Genomic DNA, 25,403 nt, shown 5'->3' with positions numbered 1-25,403 from the left:
ACACTGAGTCACTGTGACTGGAAGCTTCAGTCAGTCCAACACGTGTGAACAACATTTTAAACATTTCAGCTGATCCAGGATTCAAAGAGGATCAGCAGAGTTAAAGCTTCACACTAATTCTTCCTGCTGAGTTTGCAGAGAACTGCACACACACTGATTCACTGCTAATGAGAAGCTTCTTCCATCCAGTAATTCATCATCCATCAGCTCTGCTGCTGCTCTCAGTCCTGGACTCTGATCACAAACTAAAAGCAGCTTTTTAACTCGTGTCTGTAAGAACTCTTAGTGTTAGCTTAGTGTTAGCTTAGCGTTAGCTTAGCGTTAGCATGCTGTGTGCTAGCTTAGCGTCAGAGCTCTGCAGGTGTCTGGTGTGTAAATATTAATCACAGTGACAGTAAAGGAGGTAAAGGGCTGTGACGTCATCACGTACGCTGCGTCCTCTGTGGGCTCTGAGTGAACTCAAAGTACAAACTACAAGTACACAAACACGAACGTAGCTCAGAGTGGCGGACACACTCGGCCTCGTTGGTCCAGCTGTGAGTCCGTTACCGTGAACTATGGAGCGGCAGATTTGTGCTGAACTAAGCTGCACACAGCTGATGTTAGCCAGGAAACATTACACACTGACTTTAATGGAGAGACCGGAAATACAAACACACACAGTTTGTTGTGTGAAGAAATCAAACACGAGCTGAACAAACAGTAAAGTTCCTAAAGACAAACTGTTAAAGGAGGAAACAAAGCAAACTTACAGTTTCTTCACACCAACAACAAGCTCCACTCCACGAAGTTCAGGAAGTGAAATTAAACTTTGAGCAGGAAGGAAACACCCAAAGAGACGTTTGCGGACAATAAGGAGCATCGGGACACTGTGCTGCGTTCAGTTGCACCTGGGAAACTCCAAACCTCTGGCAGGCTGTGATTTATTTCTGCTGGTTTTCCTGTTTGAAGCACAAACATCCGTCATCACTTTGTTGTTGTTCTTCCTGCAGCGTTTAAATGTTTCAGCACTGAACTGATGTTTCTTCAAAGCTCATTTCAACCTGTTGAAGTCATGAATGAAAGTGCAGACTGAGAGTGGATCACATGATGTTTGAGGTGTGTCATGTGACATGTTCAGTATTGTCACACATGTCTAGATTGTCCCTGATATCATAACTGCTCAAACACTGATGATTATATTTGAAGAATTATTCCTGATGGCAGCAAAGTTTGAATGGAGCTCTCTGTCTGTGCTGATTTGTCGCCCTCTGGAGGTCAAAGCACAAACTGCATGATGTCACTGTAACCACCACAGAGACAGGAAGTGTTTTTATGACTGAAACACTGAAATGATGCTAACGGCTGTCGTTAGGCTCACTGACAGCAGTGCTGATGTGTTCATGTCAAACACTGGCTCAGGTCAGACTCCTTCATCCTTCTCCAGCGTGAGGCCGCCCTCAGACCCACAGGAGCTCTGACCTTTGACCTCCTGACCCTAACCATTTTAGTCTTCTTGCATCTTTAAATGCAAATCCATCCAAACTGTAGCCGAGCAAAAGAAGCTGGAAGCTGTTCTATGAATGATGTTGTCGAAGGAGCTTGGAAAGAAAAGCGTCTGGACTTCTTTAAGTTGCTTGAAGAGGGACATGGACGTCTTAATGCCCACTCACATCCTGGGACATTTGATCACAGGAAATCACATGATAGCGTGGGGCTAGATCTCACAATGGGTTCACCCAAGACACGAGTAGTTCTTTATGTTTCTCGTGCACGGGAGAGAACTGGACCAATGCCGTTCCTTCGCTTGACCACAGTCGCTCTCGTCCGTTCCCTCGTAACACTGCTCTTTTATTGAGGTTACATGAACATACATAGGTTCATTAACATACACGTGAACAAAGGTACCAGTCTGTATGTTATGTAGGTGTGTGTGTGTGTGTGTGTGTGTGTGTGTGTGTGTGTGTGGAGTCAGAGTGTGACCCCATAAACGACTTCCCTAAACCTGCTGGTCTGGAAGTCCAGCAGTTCATCTAAACAAAAGGCACTTAGACTAAAACAGACATCCTACCACAAAACAATAAGAAGGTAGCACCTCTCCCATGATCCCAGGACGTGGGTGTGAATGCCAGAGCACTCTGGAGTCACACAAAGTCTTTAAAGACTACTATCATTACACAATTGGTTCTACACCTCTGAGCATATATGGTTAGATATTCCCCAATAACAATGACAATGATAAAATATAAATCCAACAATGGTTTTCAGGGTTTTTATCGTTAACTTCGTTTCCCTGGGTCTTTTCCCGTGTTGTAGTCGTGTGTCTTATTTTGAAAGAAATGTTTACGCGTTACCATAGCGACCAGAGAGCATTAAGGGTGCAGACAGGTGCATCCAACAACATTTTATTTTCCCTTATTTGATTTATGGACCTAACTGTATGAACTGGACTTTGGCTGTAATGCTGCTCCTCTTCATCATTGCTGTGTTGCATTTCCATCATTCTGCTGCTGGATTCACTGCAGGCTTTAACAAACACTCCTTTGGGTCCAGGCCCAGCCACGTGTTTGTAAGCTGCTGTGCTCCTCACAAATAAAGCCTGAAGCAGCTCAGACTGTTAGAAGCAGCACTGAGCCCTGTTACAGTTATAGTGTTAGAGCAGCAGCTGCAGCCTACAGCATTTAAACTAGCTGACAGTAAACACATCAGTCCAGATGTTACCACATTACTTTGTGATGCTGAGAGTTAAAGGAGACTGGCTGATTAAAATCCCATTCCTTACATCACCGTCCTCTGCTCTGACTGCTTTCATTTAATCACAATCAGAATACTTTTTTGATCCCCAGGGGAAATTATTTAGGTTACAGTGCTGCAGCACAAACAGGAACAAAGACACAACACACTAAGTAAGAAATAGCACAATATACACAATATATACATGCATACATATGAGTCACTTATAAGTAACATGTGAGTGCTGGGGTCTATGACAGCAGGCAGGTCTGTATTTATGTCCAGGCTGACATGAACAGCTAGTAGTTCAGGGTTCAACACTCAGGAAAGTGTGTGACCTTCCACACTGACAGAAGATGCTAAACATGACTTTAAACTGTTGTTTGTTAAAGCCTCACAGATCTGAGAGCAGGGCTCAGTGGGTACATGAGCCTTTATACATGAAGGCTTTCTGTTTCCAGGAGAGGAAACATGTGATCCAGCTGTGTTTGGTCACATGGATCTGCTCTGCATGGATCACCTGACTAAAACATGTTGTTATTATTGTTCTTACAGTCTTAAATCGGTACATCAGGCGGGTCACATGACACCCGGGGGTGACAGCAGCATCTTTCCTCTTTAGAAAGCTGCTCTCTGTCCCAGGAGCTGTTGTCACAGTAACAGCAGGAACAGGAAGTCACATGCTCTCTGCTCTGTGATTGGCTGCTTCTTATCTCAGCTTCCTGCAGAGGGTGGGGTCTGCTGATAACGCACACCAACAGAAGTGTGACTTTCACTTCCTGTTTATTGCTGTTGTTCTTAAAGCTCTCAGGCGATGCTGCAGCGCCCCCTGCTGACACAATCTCCTCCCTCTGTCTCAGAGGTCACAGGTCAGCCTGCTGCAGAGGGTCTGCCTGTTCATGGACTTCCTGTTACAGAGACGGGTCTCAGTGTCAACACTGGTTTCTGATTGGACGGTGTGGAAACCCAGCTTCCTCCAGCCGAGTGATGTGTGGATTCATCACTCTCTGTGGATCAGTGTAAGTCTGTGTGTGGGTCAGCTGCAGGACTTGTTTGACCTTTGACCCTGGCAGACAGAGCTGGTTACTGCTGTGTGACTCCTGCCGTCGCTCCACTTTAAATTTTACTTAAAATAAGTCCTGACATGGCCCCGCCCCCTCTGACCTGCTGCTCCTGGATGTGCTGAGGACACAGCGGAGGCTCAGAGGGGGCGGGGCTTTTCCCGTGGCGGTAACCAAACTGCATTAGGTCGCTGCACTGCCAGTGTTTAACCACACCTCTTCTGACTGACCTTTGACCTCTGACATGTTGATTCGATCCTTATTTAATGACGTCTTTTATCTAGTGATTTAATTCTGTGTATTTATATGTGATGGTGTTCCTGAGTTCAGCCTCAGCTGATATCCACAGACGCTCCTATTGGCTGGTTTTAAAAACACATTTTTCCATTAAAGAGACTCTTTTAAAAACACGTCTGCCTGAAAGTCACATTTCATTTATTTTGGGGGATTTTAACAGAGAGATAGAACTTTATGAATCCCTCATGTTTATCCTCCAGGAAATCCAGTTTGTAGCAGCAGAACACCGACAAATCTTTACACAGCACAGAATTAGGATATCAAATAAAGGGGAATAAGAGAATATGAATATAAGCATAAATATGTACATATATACACAGACCTCACACAGAGACAGCAGCTACACTGTGTGTGGATGTGATCCACAGTCACAGCTGTGGGTTTCAGTCAGTGTGTCTCTAACTTCATGGTCACATTTCAAAGCTTATTGCAGCCAGAAGATGTTCAAGTAAAAGATTTATTGCTGTACTCGTCTACCAGGATAACAGGAGGTTCATAAAGCTGTGTAATACTTCAGCTTTACATCATGCAGTAGTAGTTTATTAAACCCCCCAAAATATGACTATCCAGAGTTGGGACCAGGAAGCAGAGTCGCAGTCTTACACGCCTCTCTGCAGCTTCTCTCCTCCTGCTACCCCCCAAAAACCCGTCTCCATAGAGACTGTGTCAGCTCCCAAACAGACAAAAAACAAACTAAAAACCAGCAACAAACAACTTAAACATAAACAGTCACAAAGAAAGAACAATACAGTATCCACATCTGAACCAGGGCAGGGCTGTGTTGGTCTGAGACTGTAGACATTAAAAAGTCCACAGGAGAGATGGTAGCTGATTAAACAAGTGTCATGAGATAATAACAAAATGCAAAGATTGGTGACAGCGCTTGGAACCATAAGGCAACAAAAAACTATGTATGTAAAAAAAAAAAAAAAAAAAAAAAAAAAAAAAAAAAAAAAATAATAATAATAATAATATATATATATATATATATATATATATATATATATATATATATGTGTGTGTATGTGTATATATATATATATATATATATATATATATATATATATGTATATATATATACACAGTGGGGCAAAAAAGTATTTAGTCAGCCACCGATTGTGCAAGTTCCCCCACTTAAAATGATGACAGAGGTCAGTAATTTGCACCAGAGGTACACTTCAACTGTGAGAGACAGAATGTGAAAAAAAAATCCATGAATTCACATGGTAGGATTTGTAAAGAATTTATCCGTAAATCAGGGTGGAAAATAAGTATTTGGTCACCTCAAACAAGGAAAATCTCTGGCTCTCACAGACCTGTAACGTCTTCTGTAAGACGCTTTTCTGTCCCCCACTCGTTACCTGTATGAATGGCACCTGTTTGAACTCATCATCTGTATAAAAGACACCTGTCCACAGCCTCAAACAGTCAGACTCCAAACTCCGCCATGGCCAAGACCAAAGAGCTTTCGAAGGACACCAGGAAAAGTATTGTAGACCTGCACCAGACTGGGAAGAGTGAATCTACAATAGGCAAGCAGCTTGGTGTGAAAAAATCAACTGTGGGAGCAATCATCAGAAAATGGAAGACATACAAGACCACTGATAATCTCCCTCGATCTGGGGCTCCACGCAAGATCTCATCCCGTGGGGTCAAAATGATCAAGAGAACGGTGAGCAAAGATCCCAGAACCACACGGGGGGACCTGGTGAATGACCTGCAGAGAGCTGGGACCAAAGTAACAAAGGTCACCATCAGTAACACACTACAACGGCAGGGAATCAAATCCCGCAGTGCCAGACGTGTTCCGCTGCTGAAGCCAGTGCATGTCCAGGCCCGTCTGAAGTTTGCCAGAGAGCACATGGATGATACAGCAGAGGATTGGGAGAATGTCATGTGGTCAGATGAAACCAAAGTAGAACTTTTTGGTATAAACTCAACTCGTCGTGTTTGGAGGAAGAAGAATACTGAGTTGCATCCCAAGAACACCATACCTACTGTGAAGCATGGGGGTGGAAACATCATGCTATGGGGCTGTTTTTCTGCCAAGGAGACAGGACGACTGATCCGTGTTAAGGACAGAATGAATGGGGCCATGTATCGTGAGATTTTGAGCCAAAACCTCCTTCCATCAGTGAGAACTTTGAAGATGAAACGAGGCTGGGTCTTCCAACATGACAATGATCCAAAACACACCGCCCGGGCAACAAAGGAGTGGCTCCGTAAGAAGCATTTGAAAGTCCTGGAGTGGCCTAGCCAGTCTCCAGACCTCAACCCCATAGAAAATCTGTGGCGGGAGTTGAAAGTCCGTGTTGCTCGGCGACAGCCCCAAAACATCACTGCTCTCGAGAAGATCTGCATGGAGGAATGGGCCAAAATACCAGCTACTGTGTGTGCAAACCTGGTAAAGACCTATAGTAAACGTTTGACCTCTGTTATTGCCAACAAAGGTTATGTTACAAAGTATTGAGTTGTATTTTTGTTATTGACCAAATACTTATTTTCCACCCTGATTTACGGATAAATTCTTTACAAATCCTACCATGTGGATTCATGGATTTTCTTTTCACATTCTGTCTCTCACAGTTGAAGTGTACCTCTGGTGCAAATTACTGACCTCTGTGCAAGTTCCCCCACCTAAAATGATGACAATCGGTGGCTGACTAAATACTTTTTTGCCCCACTGTATATATCAGCAATCAATCAGAAAATCATTGGTTCATATTACAATTAAATATGAACAGGCTCCTTAGATGTAAGCAGTTCAGATCTGATGTCATTTACATTCTTCACACAGCACATTCGTCCAGGCTGACAGGTAAACATAGAACTAATCTCAGGTAACATGACTCATAGTAGAGATCCAGTAAGAAAGATTGCAGGCTCTAATATTATTACCACACAATCCAAGGACACACCAACAGCTCAGATTTGTAGAACTATTTAAACAAATGTCTTCTGAATATTCAATTCAGGTTCACAGTGGGGGGGGGGGGGTTTCGTGGAATTTTTTAAATAAAGTCTGCAACACAGAAAGAGCTGTGATCAAGCTATTTATTACTGCGCCAACACACATCAAACATCACAGTTCAGTCATGTCAGCGCTGCCACAGAAGTCGTGCTCCTCCTCCTTTACGCCTTCCAAGGAAGAGGGAGGAAGTTACAAACTGATCCTACCACACTTCACGTGTCTCGCTATGAAACCTAACGCATCAATGGTTGTGCTGTTTTGTGCCCTTGGCCTTATCAGCACCTGTAAAGGGAGTTGTTTTCTCAAACTGCTGAAGTAAGTTCATCTAGTTTTAGCAACTTTCACTGAACAGTAACAGTGTCACAACTAAGCATATGCATAAGCACTTAAACACTTTAAATGAGAATAACAGAACATTTCTATTACAGAGGCTGGAACCTGTCCCAGTAGTAGGTAGAGCACACCTGGACAGGTCACCAGTCTGTCAGAGGACTAACACAGAGACAGACATCAGAGTAACAAATCTATTTAAAATTAATGTAAGTTTGCTGCAGCTGTATGTATGAACATGTGTTTCTGTGCTCACAGTCCACCTCTCAGGAACCTGCAGTTCACTTTTAGTCTACTTTAAACAGACCTCACAAAAGGCTGATGTGGCTGGATCAGTAGTCTGATTTGAGTACGATACCTTTGGCCAGGGATTCATCTGGTGCATCGCTTCACTGCAGTCTTAGGTATTTTCCCCACACCTGAATAAAAAAATACTGATATATACAAATAACAGCTTCAGCTGATGCAGCCTGACTCAATCCTAGATGTTCAGCACACAGAGACACAGAGGTGCCGTTTAAAGTTTAGTGTTAACCTGAGTCACTGATCATTTGCAGTATTACAGAGTCTGGCAGTCTTTGCATGATGTCCACGTCACTGTAAGTTTCTAGCTGACTTCACTGCAATTTCAATTTCAATTTCTGCTGTTCACAAACGCTGTCCATCTAATCTGACTGAGCTGGAGCTGTTTTGCAAAGAAGAATGGGCAAAGATTTCAGTCTGTAGATGTGCAAAGCTGGCAGAGACAGACCCTAAAAGACTGGCAGCTGGAACTGCAGCAAAAGGTGGTTCTACAAAGTGTTGACTCAGGGGGCTGAATAATTACGCACACCCCACTTTGCAGTTATTTATTTGTAAAAAATGTTTGGAATCATGTATGATTTTCGTTCCACTTCTCACGTGTGCACCACTTTGTGCTGGTCTTTCACCTGGAAGTCCAATAACATTGATTCATGTTTGTGGCTGTAATGTGACAAAATGTGGGAAAGTTCAAGGGGGCCGAATACTTTTGAAAGCCACTGTATATGTAGACACAGGACTACAAGTAGAAGATCAGACATGAAAGTGGAGATAACACAGAAGACCTGCAGCAAAGGTCAGAGGTCAGACTGGGCCCCTGGATTCAACAATGAGCCAATGATCATCAAGCAGTGACTAAAGCAGAGCCCTGACGTTCTGACATTCATCACACAGTCAGAACAAATGTCTGCTGATGACTTCATCTCATGAAACGACTGATAGATGTCAGTTCATTGATCAGCTGAGCTGCTGATCTTCATCGTCACAGAAACATTCAGCTTGTTTCAATCAGTAAATAACTCCCACTACTCCCAGTTTGAACTGTTCCCACTCAAAATGCTGTGAGAACAATGATCATTGTAGAACTCCACAAACATCACGTGTTGTTTTCCACATGTAAGATCAGCAAACACACAGAAACTTCCTGTTGCCACACACGGCCTCTAAAATCTCTTCCACGCTTTCTGTCTGAAGTCCACTCTCTGTGTCGGATCCACAGGAAACAACAAGATCTTATTAACATGGTTTTCAATGTGTCTCCTTCCAAAAAGTCCAACCAATGAACAAATGTGTGTATTTGTGGAGGCCGAACAAAAGCATGACACATTTCTCTGTTTCTATAAACTGGAGTCAAACACAAACATGAAGAGTTTCACTGACAGACTCCAAAATGCCCCCACAGTGGATCAAAGGGAAATCCTACAGTGTGGCCAGAGACTCTTAATGGCTCCAACATCAACACATCCACAATGTTGGATCCAGTTCTGCCTCACAGAGTTACTAAGACACACCCTCTGCAGCATCACAACAGCTCCACCTGCTTCACCTGCCTCCTCAGCATCTGTACACCTGAAGAGAAAAGAAAGGCTCCAACAGCTCAAATCTACAAAGGATTCATGAAGTTTCATCCAACAATAACATGTTTGCCTTCCACAGTGTGCTGTTAGACACCACTGTACCTCTGCCATTTCAAAAAGAGCAGCTTGGGAACATTTTGGCTCCAAACACTTTGTGTTTAAGTTCTTTGTTTTCTTTGTGAAGCCGACAACATCTGGAGCTTTGTGACTCATAGAAACATCATTTTGTTCTTTAGATGACAGCAGATTGGGACTGAATAATCAATCACTATCAAACCAATAAAGACAAACATGCTGATTTTACAGGAACTTTGTTGGAGAAGCTGCAAAGACATGAAACTGGTGGAGATCCCAAACCAGTTGATAGTGCTGGTTATTCCAAATAAAGCTGTTTCCCTTTGAGATGAAATGACTTTGTGTCCTGATATATAATAAAGATGTTGTTGTTTTTGAGCCCCTGTATTAAAAGTAGTTTAAAGTCAGCTTGAGTTTGATGTCTTTATGTCAAAGCTGCTCATGATGTTGAGCTGCTGATGGAATAAAAACAATATAAAAGCATGTAGTCCAGACTTAAATGCAGCCTGTTGTTAGCTGAGGTCCACACACAGTGTTTGACAGTGTAAAGTGTGTGAAAGGGCTGCTGGTGGAGCTCACTAGGATGAGCAGGTGACCACGAGGTGGAGAGCAGCTGGCCTGGCTTTGACCCGGGCCACGCCCCCTTTCTCTCTGCTTTGCTGTCACTTATCTTCACTGCTCTGTCCAATAAAGCTGAAAAAGGCCCCGAATCAAAGAAATCTGCTGCAGCCTCTGAAATGTCTTCTGTTTCCTTCCCGACGGCTTTTTCACCGTCAGCCCATCAGACAGTCCAGCAGCATTTATGATGATGTCATGATGTTGAAGAGGCTGCTACGGTGGCCTCCCATGACCCCCAGCCTCATCACAGCTGAGATGCAGACATTTGAAAACATTCAGCAGACAACTGAATAACAGTCCAACACAACAGTCTGTGTGCAGACACACACTGACCTTTCATAGAGTCAAACACAGCTGGTTGAGTCATTTCTCTGTGAGTCTAAAGTGAATCTAGTATTTGAAAGTCCACTTCCTGTATTTGTTGTTGAAGACTTCTTCAGCTTCTTCTCAAGGACATCAGCTGCTTGTTTGGTAGCAGAGGCAGTTAAGAAGCTTCCTGAAAAACACTGAACAGTGAGTTCACTGTGGCATATGACAGATTCAGCTTTCTGTGTGCAAATGTGTCTGTGTCGACCTTTCAAATGCTGTTGAATCCAAAACATCAGCGGCTCCTCGGCTGCTCACTTCATGCACTTCTGTCTGTGTGACAGTCCAATGACATCACAGCTGTTTCCAGCCCCAGTGTCTCAGGACTGGACACCTTTAAACATGTCGAGGATCAAACAGCGTCCAGCTAAACACACATGAAACTATCAGAGCTGACAATCATTCCAATAACATCTAATGGTTCATGTATGTAGACACAGGACTACAAGGAAATGGCTCTCAGCATCTGGCTGTGGGAACACATGAGTCCCTGTTTGTGTTCAGATTGTGTGCATGTTTTAGACGTGTGTCACATGTAGAAACACAACAATCCCACAATGACACACAGATGTGTTTGACACAGCTGTGCAGCTGTAAGTTGTTTCTAATGATTCATTGAAGCTCTTCTAACATTCTGGAGACGATCAGTACATGAATCTGTTCAACACGACAACAGTTTGACTTCAGTGTGAACGTTTGCATTAAATAACCTTCTTCATCCAGCTGACAGCATCTTCATCCTATGATGTGAACAGTTCCTCCTGTTGATGACAAACCTCTGACAGGATCTGCTTGAGGAGCTTTTTCATGTGCAGCTCTCTGAGCTCAGGGCTGAGCTGCTGTTTCATCTTTAAGAGCTGCTGCCTCCTCGCCGGACTTGTTCTCCTCTTCTTCTCCTAATGACACCATTTCTGCTTCATATTAAATTCAATAAAGATGCTGACATGTATCTGTAGCAACAACATCATTGAATCTAGAACAACTGGAGCCAAACCAGTGGCTCTGCTGGGATCACTGGTGAGCCAACACTTCCTTGTTGATGCAGATTTCAGGGCTTCCTTTTGCTCCTCCGTTATAACTGTTCTCTCTTCTCAACACATGATGACACAAAGGAATCAGCAGTGACAAAGATGATGCTGAAGAGAAGCACACACTTCACACATATAACAGAGCAGTGCAGTTACACACACCTCTGCTCGACATCAGGCCTCAAACAAAGACACAAAACACTAACTTGACTCTAAACAGAAGAAACGAGCAGCTGTTTCTGTTCTGTGCTTATTTATATTTGACACACATGCTTCTCTTTGTGCAAACACACATCGCACTATAAGGGTAACCTCGCACACAATGATTGGACAGCACAGTGATGATGCTGGGAGATCCTATACGCAGCAACACAGAAACACTGAGAACTTTAAACAATGATGGAAAGTGTTATAAATGACTTGTTGGCCTCTGATCTGTCACAAACAGCTGAAACGTGTCTCTCATGAGTCACATGAAGGTTTTTGACAGAAAGGACAAAAAGTAGCTGCAGTCAGTTTGTGTCATTTTTATATTTATTCATCTGGGAGAAAAATCTGAGGGACATTAAAATGTGTTTTCAACAGAGACAAGAACATGAATATAACAGAACAGGTAAATGAACATGTTTCAAGTAAACAGCTGGACTGATCAGGTCCAAACACAGAGTGATAAACTTGTCAAACAGCTGTCATATCTTTATATAGAAGCTCTTTATAAATGCTGCTCACTGCAGTCTGTTTACTAATAATGTCAAAGTGTTAGAAACACAGAAACATCAGAATGGTCTTTGTTCACAGAAACCTGTCTGGGATCCTTTGTTGTTCTTTTGATGCAGAGTTACATTATAAATATAAAGAGTTATTTCAGAGTCTCATCAGTTTTCCTGCATGTCTTTATTTAACACATCAGCAGGGCTGAAGCTCTCATGTTAAACACACACTGATCTATGGACACGTTCATGTGTTTCTAACAGAACCAGGCTGTTATCAGCCTGCACTAACATTATGTCACACACACTGAATGTAACAGTGACAGTTTACATCATCACACAATCAGCTGTGATTGTTTCACTGTCATCAAACGAGTCAACAGGAAGTAGAATCAATAGAAACCAATCATTTACTGACAGCATGTCTGATGGAAATAAGTGCAGATTATGTATGAAGTCTAACTGCACACAGTAACTGTGTTACAATAAGGACTTAACAGCGCCCTCTGCTGGAGTGTTTCAGTACTGCGTTAACTAGAATACACCACCTCCTCCTCACACCACCTGCTACAGCTCTACTCTTCTATGACTACAGTCATCCACAGCACTGATGTGAGGTCACATGGTTCATATGTAAGGAGCACAGCTGACCTCAGGTCAGTTTAATGACTGTGAGCAGCAGCTGTGTTATTGTCACTGTGACAGGGAGACACTCTCAGACACAGCGCTCATGTCAGCTTGTTCTCATGCAGGAGGATCAGGAGCTCCATGTTTGTCTTTCTGTTTGAATCATGATGTGTTTGTGCCATCAGAGTCTGTCATGAGTACTCAGGGTTTCACAGCAGCTCTTCTGGATGCTGACGAGGACTCCAACCTCATGTTTCACCTCTCTGAGCTTCTGATGTCTGTGAACACTCGTGTTTCTTCTCTGGGCTCATCTGGACAAAAACACCTTTCTGTGTTTGGCTGCAGCCTCATTCTGACTGACAGGAAGTGTGTTATCCATGAGCTGCACTTCTGTGAGGAAGTTTCCTGCTGTGTTTCCTGTCTGTGGACAAACACGAGTGTTCCAGCTGAGGACTTGGTTCCTTCCACCTGTCCATACAGGACATCACGCTGTCTGCAGCTCTGTAAATGCAGCTCCAGGTCCTTCCACGTGCTGCTCTGTATTTGTGCAGTTTGTAGTGTGTCCTGGGAAACGTAGCACACATGGTGTTCTTCTGCTGTTTCCTCCTTTCACTGAGTGTGAAACACTGACGCTGTGCTGTTGTTCACAGAGGGGAGCTGATTCTAGCTGCAGCTGGACTCTGTCATCTAACTGAATGTGTTGGTGCTGATCACGGGGCTCTGAGGGGGGAGCAGCAGGAGGACTCTGGATGCTGACGTCAGTGTATCTGTGGAAGCTCCCACAGCGTGTCTGTCATTCAATATTGTGCTGTATATTGTATCTATGCAAAGATGAACAGACTGTGTGTTCACTGGTCTCTGTGCTGCAGCTCTGATGTCATCATCACTCCCTCCTCCACCCTCAGCAGTCCCAGCATGCTGCTGTGGTGCACCCCACCCTCACTCTACACCTGAGCCACAGACCACACCCTCCACCTCAATATACACCACAGTTTTCTCTGCTGTGGAAATGAGATCAGGAGGAAATCATCATTATTATTATTTAATAAACGCTCACATTAATGTGGGCTTATTTGTTTCATATTAGAAACATTAGTTGAGTGTTTTTAGTATAAAATGGTCAAAGTCCCTCTTTTTGCTCCTCCCCTCACCTGTGGATGGGCGGTGCTGTTACCGTGGTGACAGCTTGGATGTGTTTCAGTCCTGCCTGGTTATCACTGCAGGAATCTTTCACATTTATTACAGGTAATAACTCTGATTTTTCTGTGTATTATGAGCCAAATGTATCCTGATACTCACAGAGATGGATGAGCAGAGGTCACATGATGAAAGAACAAACATGGAGTCTTTGATTTATTTAGATATTTATTGATGAATGCAAACAAACCTGACACTGAACCATCGTCCAGCAGAACAAACCTGATCACATGACCTGCTGACCCAAACAGTGCAAAGCTCCATGGCAACAACAACAAACAGCCTCACATATGTTAACAGAGGCTGTTAGAAGCACAGAGTCTTTACAGTCTTTCTCCTGTTTGGACACAGATCTCTGCACATCTTCATCACAGTTACTCACAGACGTGCAGAGTGTGTGGATATCAAAGCTAAGTTTCCACCATGTTTGTAGTCTGTACTGGGACTCATGGAGCATCTCTCTATGAGCACTCAGTGCTTTCAACAGTGAGTCCCAGTTTAACCAGCAGCCTTCACACCACACATCACACAGACATGGAAACTTCAAACCTCAGACTGAAGACACCATCAGAAATAAACAGATTGTGATGAAGATGAAGAACTGGACCAGTTTGCTGTGGTTTCTTCTGTTCCTGTCAGAAATAAGAGTCTGGCAGCACTTTGCTCTCCTTCCACATGTTTAAGGAGGAAGTGAAGAAGAGCGAGTGAGTCGTCTTCCTCTGTGGGCCCAACATCAGGCAGCAGCCACGTATTTTTAAAAACCCAGCACACTGCTTCAGAAACACTGAGTCCAGGTGACCAGAGTCATGTGATCAGTGAGGTCTTCACTCAGGACGTCACTGCTTCAGGACCTGATTCAGAGGTTTATAAGGACGTGGATCATTGGTGCTGATGTTGTGTGAGAGCTGGTGAACCATGGGGAACATAAATAACAACCAGGCCATCAGCAGTTCTACCCCCAGCTCTAACACCTACATAATACACTATACATATAGTTATTGTTAAGGTTCAAATATTGAGGAAGGAGAGTACAAACAACCAGGTCCAGAAGAGCTTGGTCAAACAATTGATTTTAATGAACACAGGCGTGGGGGGACCAGCGCCGTACGCAGACAGCGCTGATCTCCGACTAATCAAAGCATAAACAGATATTTTATACCATCGGGGTTTGAATTTAATGACGCCCCTTCAACGTCACACAGATACATACATACATACGTCAGATCAAAACCACAATGACTTTTAACACAGTTTGAAAAGAACATTATCTCTATCTTCATGGCAGATGTTTCCTGTCAACCTTTTGACTGCCGCTTCTCCAAAACCACAGACCATGCTCTGCAGTAAGATATCACTTCTGCACGCCCGCAGTTGCAAGCAAACATGATTAACCTCTCACCTATAACTGAATGTATCTACTATGTGTGTGTGTGTCACGACCTCACTTGGCACTCTGTGTCACCTCTCACCTACTAACGCTCGCAGTCAAACAGAGGCCACTCTCACATGTGTCAGCAGTTTACTAAAACTATATATGTAGTATATTGAATAAATGTTTTAATCAAGAACCTCTACTAGAAGCTTAATAAAAGAATATAAAAGTATAAAAGATAATAATGAACAACCTGGTTATTCAAATAGCATCATCCAAACAGCTCCTCAGAATAAGCTGCACTTACACTCTGCTTTTAGTTTCACTTTTGCAAAAGCACGCTCTGCAAACCTGCAGTTTCCTGTCAAGACTTTGCACAGAGTGTCCTCAGAATCAACAGAATCAGCCCATACACACTTAAGATTATAACAAGCATTCAAAAGCATTTAAGATCATAGATTCAACTCAACAGTTTAAAGTGGTTATAACTGCACCTGTAGTAAAGGCTAATTGGGTACCAAAATGTTTAAACATCTGAATGCAATATCAATGCTGTAGATTATATTATTAATGCAATGGTAATGATGATGATTATTAACAGTAGCAACAAAATAATTTCCCTGATCTCCACATTATACAGGTTATAGTATGTTATATATAAACGTAGCTGAAGCAGTTTCATTTGTAGCTTCACGCTGCACTTCACATGTTTGTCCACCAGATGGCAGCACAGAGGCCTGTGTTGGAAAGCTTTGAGTAATGAAGCGTTTTCAATCCAAGCTTCAGAAAGCTTCATGTGGTCATCAAGGAAGCAACCAGGAAATATCTGCTGTGTGTAAAAACAGCAACACAAGAATCCAGGATGAAGACAAGAAACTCAAAGCTCACAAAACAGGTGGAGCTAATTTTGTGACGTGTTTCTGTAAAAACACCACAGAAGTGAATCATCAAAGTTTCCATGTGAGCTGATGATGCTGCTGCAGAGTTTCTGTGAACCTCCTGTGACCCCGCCTCCTCATACAGAGACATCTGATTGCTCTTCAAACTGCATCACGTGGACACATGTGATTGTGTGTTGTAGTATTGATCCCAATGCTGGTATCAGTCCTGGATCAATAACACTGGATGGATGCGTTCAGCATGGAGCCCTGAGCTGTGTTACAGACAAACATGGAAACTGACAGGTCTGTGTCATTCACAGTCTGTAACACTTCTAAACAACAGAGGCTGACCCAAGTGCCTCAGAGCCAGGCACGCTCACATCACAGCTCTCTAAATAAGCCAGTTTCAAAATAAGAGCTGAAAGCTGTGTTTGCTTGTGTTAGCTTATTATTGTGGAGACTAACATTCAGTGATCATGTGTTCAGACTCATAATGATTACTCTCAGAAATCCTGATCTTTGTATTTACTGTGTGTTGGATCAATAACTGAGATTCATGGTATCACACAGCTGTGCTGCTGCTGATGTCAGCACATCTGGAACAATACGAGGTATCTGCTAGCAGACTGAGCAGGACGTGAGACCTGTGGACTGTTTAAAGCTGTCCCTCCACAGCTCACTCAGACCTGATCCACACCTCAGTGATATTCTCTGACTTCCTCAGTAGAGACAGAAACCATTCAGATCTGGGACCATCAGCTGACTGATGATGTCACACAGACTGTGTTTTTCAGGAACAGTGATTCTGATGTGAGCCTGCTAGCTGACAGCAGACCTGATGAAAGCACATGTTCACATCTGTGAGGACAGACTGGACTCTTTGACTGCACCTTGGTTCTCCTCAGAGGTCTGTACAGGAGCATGTCCACCCCCACTGAAGATCTCAGTCACTGTGAAACATAGAAAGCTGCTTGTGTGGCCTCTGCCTCACATGTAGATACAGCTACAGGTTTCTCTGTCAGTCAGACTGAAACAGTGTCCTGATGCTGCATCATTCAGCTCTGTGCCCCAGTCAGCATCACTGGGAGCTACCAGTGTTTCTGCCCTTTTCCTGTAACACTACACTCAGCACAGGCTCAGCTGGTATCCAGTGTTGGACTTTGGCTTCAGCTGCTGTGATAGATCCTCTAACATAGATCAGCTCTGCTACATGTTGTTAGATAAGTGCAGCTGCTGTCATGTCCTGATGTTTCTCTGTGTAACCCATATCAACTACTCCCTGTCACATGACCCACGTCAGCTGATTTGAGGTCCCTCTTCTGATTGGCTCCTCCCACGTCGCGGCAACTCTGAAAACCGGCTGTGGAGGGATACTTCCGGGTTCGACTCCTGCTGTGGCTGTGAGCTTATGGCATTTAGAACGGTGTTGGAAAACAAAGCGTTTTCTCCCCTCAATTCATCTTTAAACTTTAAACTCAGCGGTAAGTGTCCTTAATATCTTTCAACCTTTGGTTGTCAGCAACCAGCCGATCGTTTTCGCGATTTAAAAAATGACTTTGTGCGGCAGCGCTCCCACCGCAAGCAGAACTCCGGTTCAAAAACCGCTGTTTTTGAACACTTTCTTTACTTAAGCATTTTTATGGGCTTACTTTGAAACAAAGTGCGATTGAATGATTATTGTTATGTGTTGCCTTGAATTCGGCTATGCTGTCTGTTAGACAGTTGTTTTCCTTTATTGTTGTTTTTGTATTGTTTGTAGCGAACGCTACTGGACTGTATAGATTAAGCTACGTAGCTAAGATGATTAATGATTTAACTGTTGTACATGGATTGATGATGATTTATGATTTGCATTGTTACCTAGACATGCAGAAGAATATACTTGTTTACCGGTAAACTGAATTGAACTTGATGTGCTAATGGACATTTTTCTGACCTACAGGTCAGGTTTTTTTTCCCCCTTTGAATTGATCTTCTTCATATTGAAGTGGCGAGCCGGTAGGACCATTCTTTGTTTTCCCCTCTTTTCCCCCACTTAGCCGTCTTTGGATTACGGACATATTTCCCCCTTGTATGAAGCTGGACCCTAAGGAGGAATACCTTAAAAGTGAACTTTAAAAAGAAAAGGACCAAAAAAAAAGGACTCTTAGCAAAAGGACTCTTGCACAGAAAAATCACAGCACTGATTTATTATTTAATTGTGGACATTTACGTTGTGTGTTGTATTAATTATTTTGTTCCATTTCCCCTTTCCCCTATTTTTTCAATATATTTTTGGTACAAGACATTGCAGTTTTTGGTCTCATCATTCACACCATCTGGGCTCCATAAAGAACTATTTCTTCTGCGCGTCAGTCAGTAAATTCATCCATTGACATAAACTAGTCCTTAAATAACGTGGCGTTACACGTGGCGAGCCAGCCAGGAGCCTGATGGGTGAATGAGTGGGCTTTTTTTGTGTTATTTGATGTAATTTGATATTCAGTATTTTCTGTGGTTTTGATAAGGTCCGCGACAAGAAAAAATGAAGTTTATTCAGGAAAGTGGGGTCAATGTCGCACATTCTGTCATTGTTTCTGGTGCCACGAACACTGAGAAAGATGAGGAAATTCTTGATTATTTGAAACAATACGGTCGTATAAAAACGGTTATTTTCGTGGATGACGCAAATAGTGTTTTTTACAAAAACCCGATCGTTGAATATTGTGATAGTTCTGCGTTAACTGCTCTTAATACGGTTTTCCCATATACTCATCAGTCAAAGAATCACTCGGCTTTGACTTTTTGTGTAAGATCGCTTGCCGCAGAATGCACAGCCACAGGAGGAGTCAGGACCCCTGCAGATTACCTCGGGGAGCTCAAGCAACTTGCACGCCGCAGCGGCAGGGATTTTCCAGATATTCTGCGGGAAATGATGGGACAAATTAGTGAGCATCTGGAAGGAATCGAACAAGACAGTGACTTAGAGGGAGCCTCAGTCCAAATTGTGGAGCCTGCATCATCTCTGCCTGGCCAGCAGGGGTCGTTGTCTGGACACTCCACAATCCCTGAGACAGCTACCAGCAATCCCTCACTTGACCAACAAGGGTCACTGCCACATCCACAAAGATTTTCACTGTCACAGACTGAAATGAACCCCCCAGAAATACAAAAAGTAGTGGTGGAGCATGTTGTAAAAACAGACACCGTACCTGCATTCAGACTTCGTCCTTTCTCTGGGAAGATCCCCAAACCAGCCAACGAAACAGATTATGAGACCTGGAGATCTCACATTGAACTGCTGTTAGCAGATCCAAATTTGGCACCTCTACAGATCACTCGTCGCATCCTTGAAAGTTTGCTACCTCCAGCAGCAGATGTTGTGAAAGGGCTGGGCTCAAACACAATTCCATCCATCTATTTAAAAGTGTTGGATTCTGCTTTTGCTTTAGTACAAGATGGTGAAGAGTTGTTTGCTCAATTCCTGAATACGTTACAGGACCCGGGTGAGAAACCCTCTGCTTTTTTGCAACGTTTACAACTCACATTGAACACTGTGATGAAAAGAGGTGGTATCTTGTCTTCAGACTTCAACAAACATTTACTCAAGCAGTTTTGTCGAGGATGCTGGGATAGCGATATCCTAAACAAACTACAGTTGGAGAACTTGAGGAGCGATCCCCCATATTTTGCAGAGCTCCTCCTACTGCTTCGAACTGAGGAGGGTAGACAGCTGGCCAAGGAGAATCTCATGAAGAAGCACCTAACTGCATCCAAGCCTCGTGCCGCTGTTCATTCACAGAGCACATGTGCTTGTAGCCATTCAGACACCAAGGCTATTAATGAGCTGAAGCAACAGATGCAGAAACTGCAGAGTCAAATGGCTGCTCTTCTCTCACAGAAATCTCAATTCTCCAAGCCAGCACCACCTCAACTCAGATCAGCACAACCAAGACCCTGCAGCAGTGCAACCAGTTCCCGGCCTAGAGCAGGCTACTGCTTTAAATGTGGAGAGGATGGGCACATGTCAGCAGGATGCGCCAACCCTCCGAACCCGACACTGGTTCTGAAAAAGAAGAAACAACTTGAAAAAAGACAGCAGGCTTGGGACAGCAATCACAAATCGTCAAACTAGAGGCAGTCTCTGTGGAGGGACAGACGGAGGCTGCAGTCGACCCATGTCCCAGTTACAAGCAGGATGGACATTCCATCACATTGCCTAAAGGACTCATTGGAACCAGAAGCACAGCACAGGTCACGATTGGAGGAACTGTATTCAACTGCCTGTTAGACACTGGGTCTCAGGTAACCACCATCTCTCACTCCTTCCACCATGATTATCTTTCTGACCATGAAATACAACCTCTGAAAAATCTCCTGGAGATAGAAGGAGCAAATGGCCAAGCTGTTCCATACCTTGGTTATGTGGAGCTGAACGTCACTTTCCCTCCCGACTTCTTGGGTTCCACCACAGCTGTTGACACACTTGCCCTGGTAGTTCCTGATGTCCAATCAGCTCAACAGCCGTCAATACTGATTGGTACGAACACTCTGGACTTGGCATATGAGAAAGCATTCTCAGACCAACAACCCTCCATTCCAGCGCCACATGGATACAGAGCGGTGCTGAAAATCCTTGAGCAACGATACAGACTGGCCAACAGTAACCATCACGGAATCATCACGCTGCACACTGACGGACCACAGACCATCCCAGCTGGAAAAACTGTTGCCTTGGAGGGGTTAATTTGCGGACGCTGCCTCCAGGCCGAGAAGGCTGTGTTGGTGGAACATCCGACTTCGTCACCTCTGCCAGGTGGCTTAATGGTCCCGTCTTGTGTCATGGATTTCCCTTCTCACCAGCCATACCACTTACCTGTGGTAATCTGCAACCAGTCTGATCATGATGTAACCCTCCCAGCCAAAGCCATCATTGCGGAGATCAGTGCCATTCAGTCTATTCAGTGTCAGGAAAGGAGTCATGACAGTATGCCTCCTAACCCTGTGACCTCTGGGTTCAACTTCAACTTTGGTAACTCCCCCTTAACACCGGAATGGAAGAGTCGTATTACTGAGAAGTTAAACGCCCTCCATGATGTCTTTGCAAAACACGACCTTGACTTTGGGAAAACCAACAAAGTGAAACATCAGATCAAGCTCTCTGACCCTACTCCCTTCAAACAGCGCCCAAGACCAATCCATCCTCAAGATCTGGATGCGGTGCGCCAACACCTGAAGGAGCTGGTTGACTCTGGGGTCATCAGAGAGTCAGAGTCACCTTTTGCATCACCCATTGTCGTGGTGCGAAAGAAGAATGGGAGTGTGCGGCTCTGCATTGATTACCGGAAACTAAATCTGCAGACCATCAAAGATGCATATGCATTGCCAAAGTTGGAGGATACTTTTACAGCTCTCTCTGGATCAGAATGGTTTTCAGTCCTTGACCTTAAATCTGGTTATTATCAGATTGAAATGGAGGAGGAAGACAAGAGCAAAACAGCATTTGTATGTCCACTTGGATTCTATGAGTTCAACAGAATGCCCCAGGGAGTCACAAATGCACCCAGTACCTTCCAACGACTAATGGAAAAGTGCATGGGAGAAATGAACTTGAAAGAAGTCTTGGTCTTCATTGACGACTTGATTATTTTTGCACCAACGCTTGAAGAGCATGAGAGGAGACTACTGAAAGTCCTTCACCGTCTGAAGGAATTTGGACTCAAGCTCTCAGTTGAAAAGTGCATGTTTTTCCAGAAATCCGTTAAATACCTGGGGCATGTTGTGTCAAAGGATGGTGTGCAGACAGATCCAGATAAAATCGAGACACTTAAGTCCTGGCCGATTCCAAAGAATCTTAAAGAACTTCGCTCTTTCCTGGGTTTCGCAGGATATTACCGTAGGTTCATCCAAGGCTACTCTAACATCGTTAAACCTTTGCATGACCTTACTGCTGGATATCCTCCATCACAGCGGAAACTCAGAGCCACCTTCAAGCGAGAGCAATATTTGGATCCTAAGGAACCACTTGCCAGTCGCTGGACTCCTGCATGTCAACAAGCCTTTGACACAATTATCAAAAAACTCACGACAGCACCAGTACTTGCTTTCGCCGATCCCCAGAAGCCTTACCTTCTCCATACAGATGCTAGTTCTACTGGGCTAGGAGCTATTCTGTACCAGGAGCAACAAGGACAAAACCAGGTGATTGCTTATGCGAGTCGGGGTCTGTCGAGGTGTGAGTCCAAATATCCAGCTCACAAACTGGAATTTCTGGCTCTCAAGTGGGCTGTTACGGAGAAGTTTCATGACTATCTCTACGGCACCAACTTCACTGTCATTACTGACAGCAACCCACTCACCTATCTACTTACCTCTGCTAAATTAGATGCCACCAGTTACCGTTGGCTCTCTGCTCTTTCTACATTTTCATTCAAAATCATGTACAGATCTGGTAGGCAAAATCCAGATGCTGATGCTCTCTCTCGCAGGCCACATGGAGAACTCTCCAATGACCAGATGTCCCAAAAGGAGAGGGAGAGAATTCTCCGATTTGCCCAACATCATCTGGATCAGTCTTCCTCAATTTCCATCGATCAACACACAGTCAAGGCCCTTTGTGACCGGCAGCTCGTTTATAGTACGGCTGAAAAGATGTCCACCACCGCACTCATCCAGTCACTAACTGCCCATGCCGACAGTTTGCCTGACAGCTTCGTCAACGACACTCAGTTTGCACCTCCTGTTGTTCCTCAGCTGACGAATGCTGAAATCGCTGAGAGACAGAGGGAAGACCAGACCCTGAGGCATGTCATATTGCTGCTAGAGACTGGGGAAAGCCCACCTCCCGTCTTGCGGGATGAACTCCCAGAACTGCCCCTTCTACTCCGAGACCAACATCGCCTGGAGCTCCAAAACGCCATTCTCGTGAGGAGGAGGCAAGTTGGGGACCAGCTCTATCACCAGTTAGTGTTACCTCAGAAATTTCGGGCTGAAGTACTGTCAGAACTGCATGACCAGATGGGTCATTTGGGCATCGAACGTACTCTTGACCTCGTACGTCGAAGATTCTACTGGCCAAAAATGGCCAATGATGTGTGGAATAAAGTGAAGACATGTGAGAGATGCACCAAACGAAAAGCCTTACCTGAAAGAGCGGCACCCCTGGTGAACATTCGAAGTTATCGACCTCTGGAACTGGTTTGCATGGACTTTTTATCACTGGAACCCGACAGGAGCAGAACCAAAGACATCCTGGTAATAACAGATCACTTTACCAAGTACGCTGTCGCTGTCCCCACTCCAAACCAAAAAGCAAAGACTGTCGCCAAATGTCTCTGGGACAGTTTTCTGGTTCATTATGGTATCCCAGAAAAGCTCCATAGTGATCAAGGACGAGACTTTGAGTCACGCACAATAAAAGAACTCTGCAAAATGGCTGGAATTCACAAAATAAGAACTACACCATACCATCCACGAGGAAATCCAGTCGAGCGCTTTAACAGAACACTCCTGAATATGCTCGGAACACTCACCACAGAAGAGAAAACTCACTGGAAAGATTTTGTTAAGCCCTTGGTCCACGCATACAACTGCACCCGGAGTGATGTTACTGGCTACTCACCCTATGAGCTCATGTTTGGTCGACAACCTCGCCTCCCGATTGACCTGGTCTTTGGACTGCCTGTGGACGGCAATCAACTGACTCATTCGCAATATGTCCAGAACCTGAAGTCAAATCTAGAAAAGAGCTACAAAATTGCCATTGGCAATGCGGAGAAGCTCATGGAAAGAAACAAGAGCCGTTTCGACCAACATATCACCCCCTCTGAACTGGACGTTGGTGACAGGGTGCTGGTACGTAATGTGAAACTCCGAGGCAAACACAAAATCGCAGACAAATGGGAACCAGACATCTATGTGGTGGTAAAAAGAGCAGAAAATCTTCCAGTGTACACTGTCCGACCGGAGAACAAATCCAAACCGATTCGTACTCTACACAGAGATCTCCTATTACCATGTGGATTTTTGCCGCATTCCACTCGAACCAACCGAACAACTGTAAAACCAACCAGGAAGCAGTCATTCAACCCTTCTGATGAGGACTGTGCACAACCTCAGTCAGACGATGAGGATGAAATGATACCGCATCAATGGTATGATCCTGTATCAGAGCCTCTGCAATTCACCACTGTCCACAATCTGCCAGAACCGTCATCCGCCGTTCCAGCCACTGAACCTTTACCATCTGATACACCAGTCTGTGAACCTGCTACGCTCCCTTTGCCTCCTCTTGAGCCAGCAGAGAGCGAAACCCCTGACTCAGAAACCCCTGTCAAGGAGGAAGCTCCTGATACTGTGGAATCAGAGGACAGTCTGTCCTCTGCTGAACCTACCAATGTTGAATTGCGGACTGAGTCCAGTATGTCCTCTGCTGCTGATCTACCATCTAACTCTGACACCTCCAGCTCTGAACTAGAACCTCTGAGAACATCGACTCGGACCAGGAAACCTCCGGACCGGTTACAATACTCTACGCTTGGTCAGCCCATCTTGAAGAGTATTCAGGCACTAGTCCATGGCTTAACCACTGCCTTTACTCATGCACTGGAGGATGAAGAGGACCATCTGCTTACTGCCACTGAACAACCTGTCATCCGGACCCAACCACCATGTACAGGGACGTACATGGGATTGAGGGGGGAACCTGTAACCCATATCAACTACTCCCTGTCACATGACCCACGTCAGCTGATTTGAGGTCCCTCTTCTGATTGGCTCCTCCCACGTCGCGGCAACTCTGAAAACCGGCTGTGGAGGGATACTTCCGGGTTCGACTCCTGCTGTGGCTGTGAGCTTATGGCATTTAGAACGGTGTTGGAAAACAAAGCGTTTTCTCCCCTCAATTCATCTTTAAACTTTAAACTCAGCGGTAAGTGTCCTTAATATCTTTCAACCTTTGGTTGTCAGCAACCAGCCGATCGTTTTCGCGATTTAAAAAATGACTTTGTGCGGCAGCGCTCCCACCGCAAGCAGAACTCCGGTTCAAAAACCGCTGTTTTTGAACACTTTCTTTACTTAAGCATTTTTATGGGCTTACTTTGAAACAAAGTGCGATTGAATGATTATTGTTATGTGTTGCCTTGAATTCGGCTATGCTGTCTGTTAGACAGTTGTTTTCCTTTATTGTTGTTTTTGTATTGTTTGTAGCGAACGCTACTGGACTGTATAGATTAAGCTACGTAGCTAAGATGATTAATGATTTAACTGTTGTACATGGATTGATGATGATTTATGATTTGCAT

At 44.2% G+C, this 25,403-nt stretch overlaps 1 protein-coding gene and 1 pseudogene across 2 annotated transcripts in view; one reads left to right on the top strand and one right to left on the bottom strand.

Annotated features, from left to right (window-relative positions):
- Positions 1 to 25,403, bottom strand: part of LOC146576990 (protein NLRC3-like) — a 460,027-nt gene that overhangs the window by 23,925 nt on the left and 410,699 nt on the right. The window lies entirely within an intron of this gene.
- The window catches only part of LOC146576995 (uncharacterized), a 259,842-nt pseudogene that overhangs the window by 5,258 nt on the left and 229,181 nt on the right, over positions 1 to 25,403 (top strand).

Source organism: Mchenga conophoros, linkage group LG3, assembly GCF_057382185.1.
Source record: "Mchenga conophoros isolate Kocher_MC1m ecotype Shallow Benthic linkage group LG3, M_conophoros_male_GT1.1, whole genome shotgun sequence".
Lineage (NCBI taxonomy): Eukaryota > Metazoa > Chordata > Actinopteri > Cichliformes > Cichlidae > Mchenga > Mchenga conophoros.
This window is presented reverse-complemented; position numbering and strand designations above follow the sequence as displayed.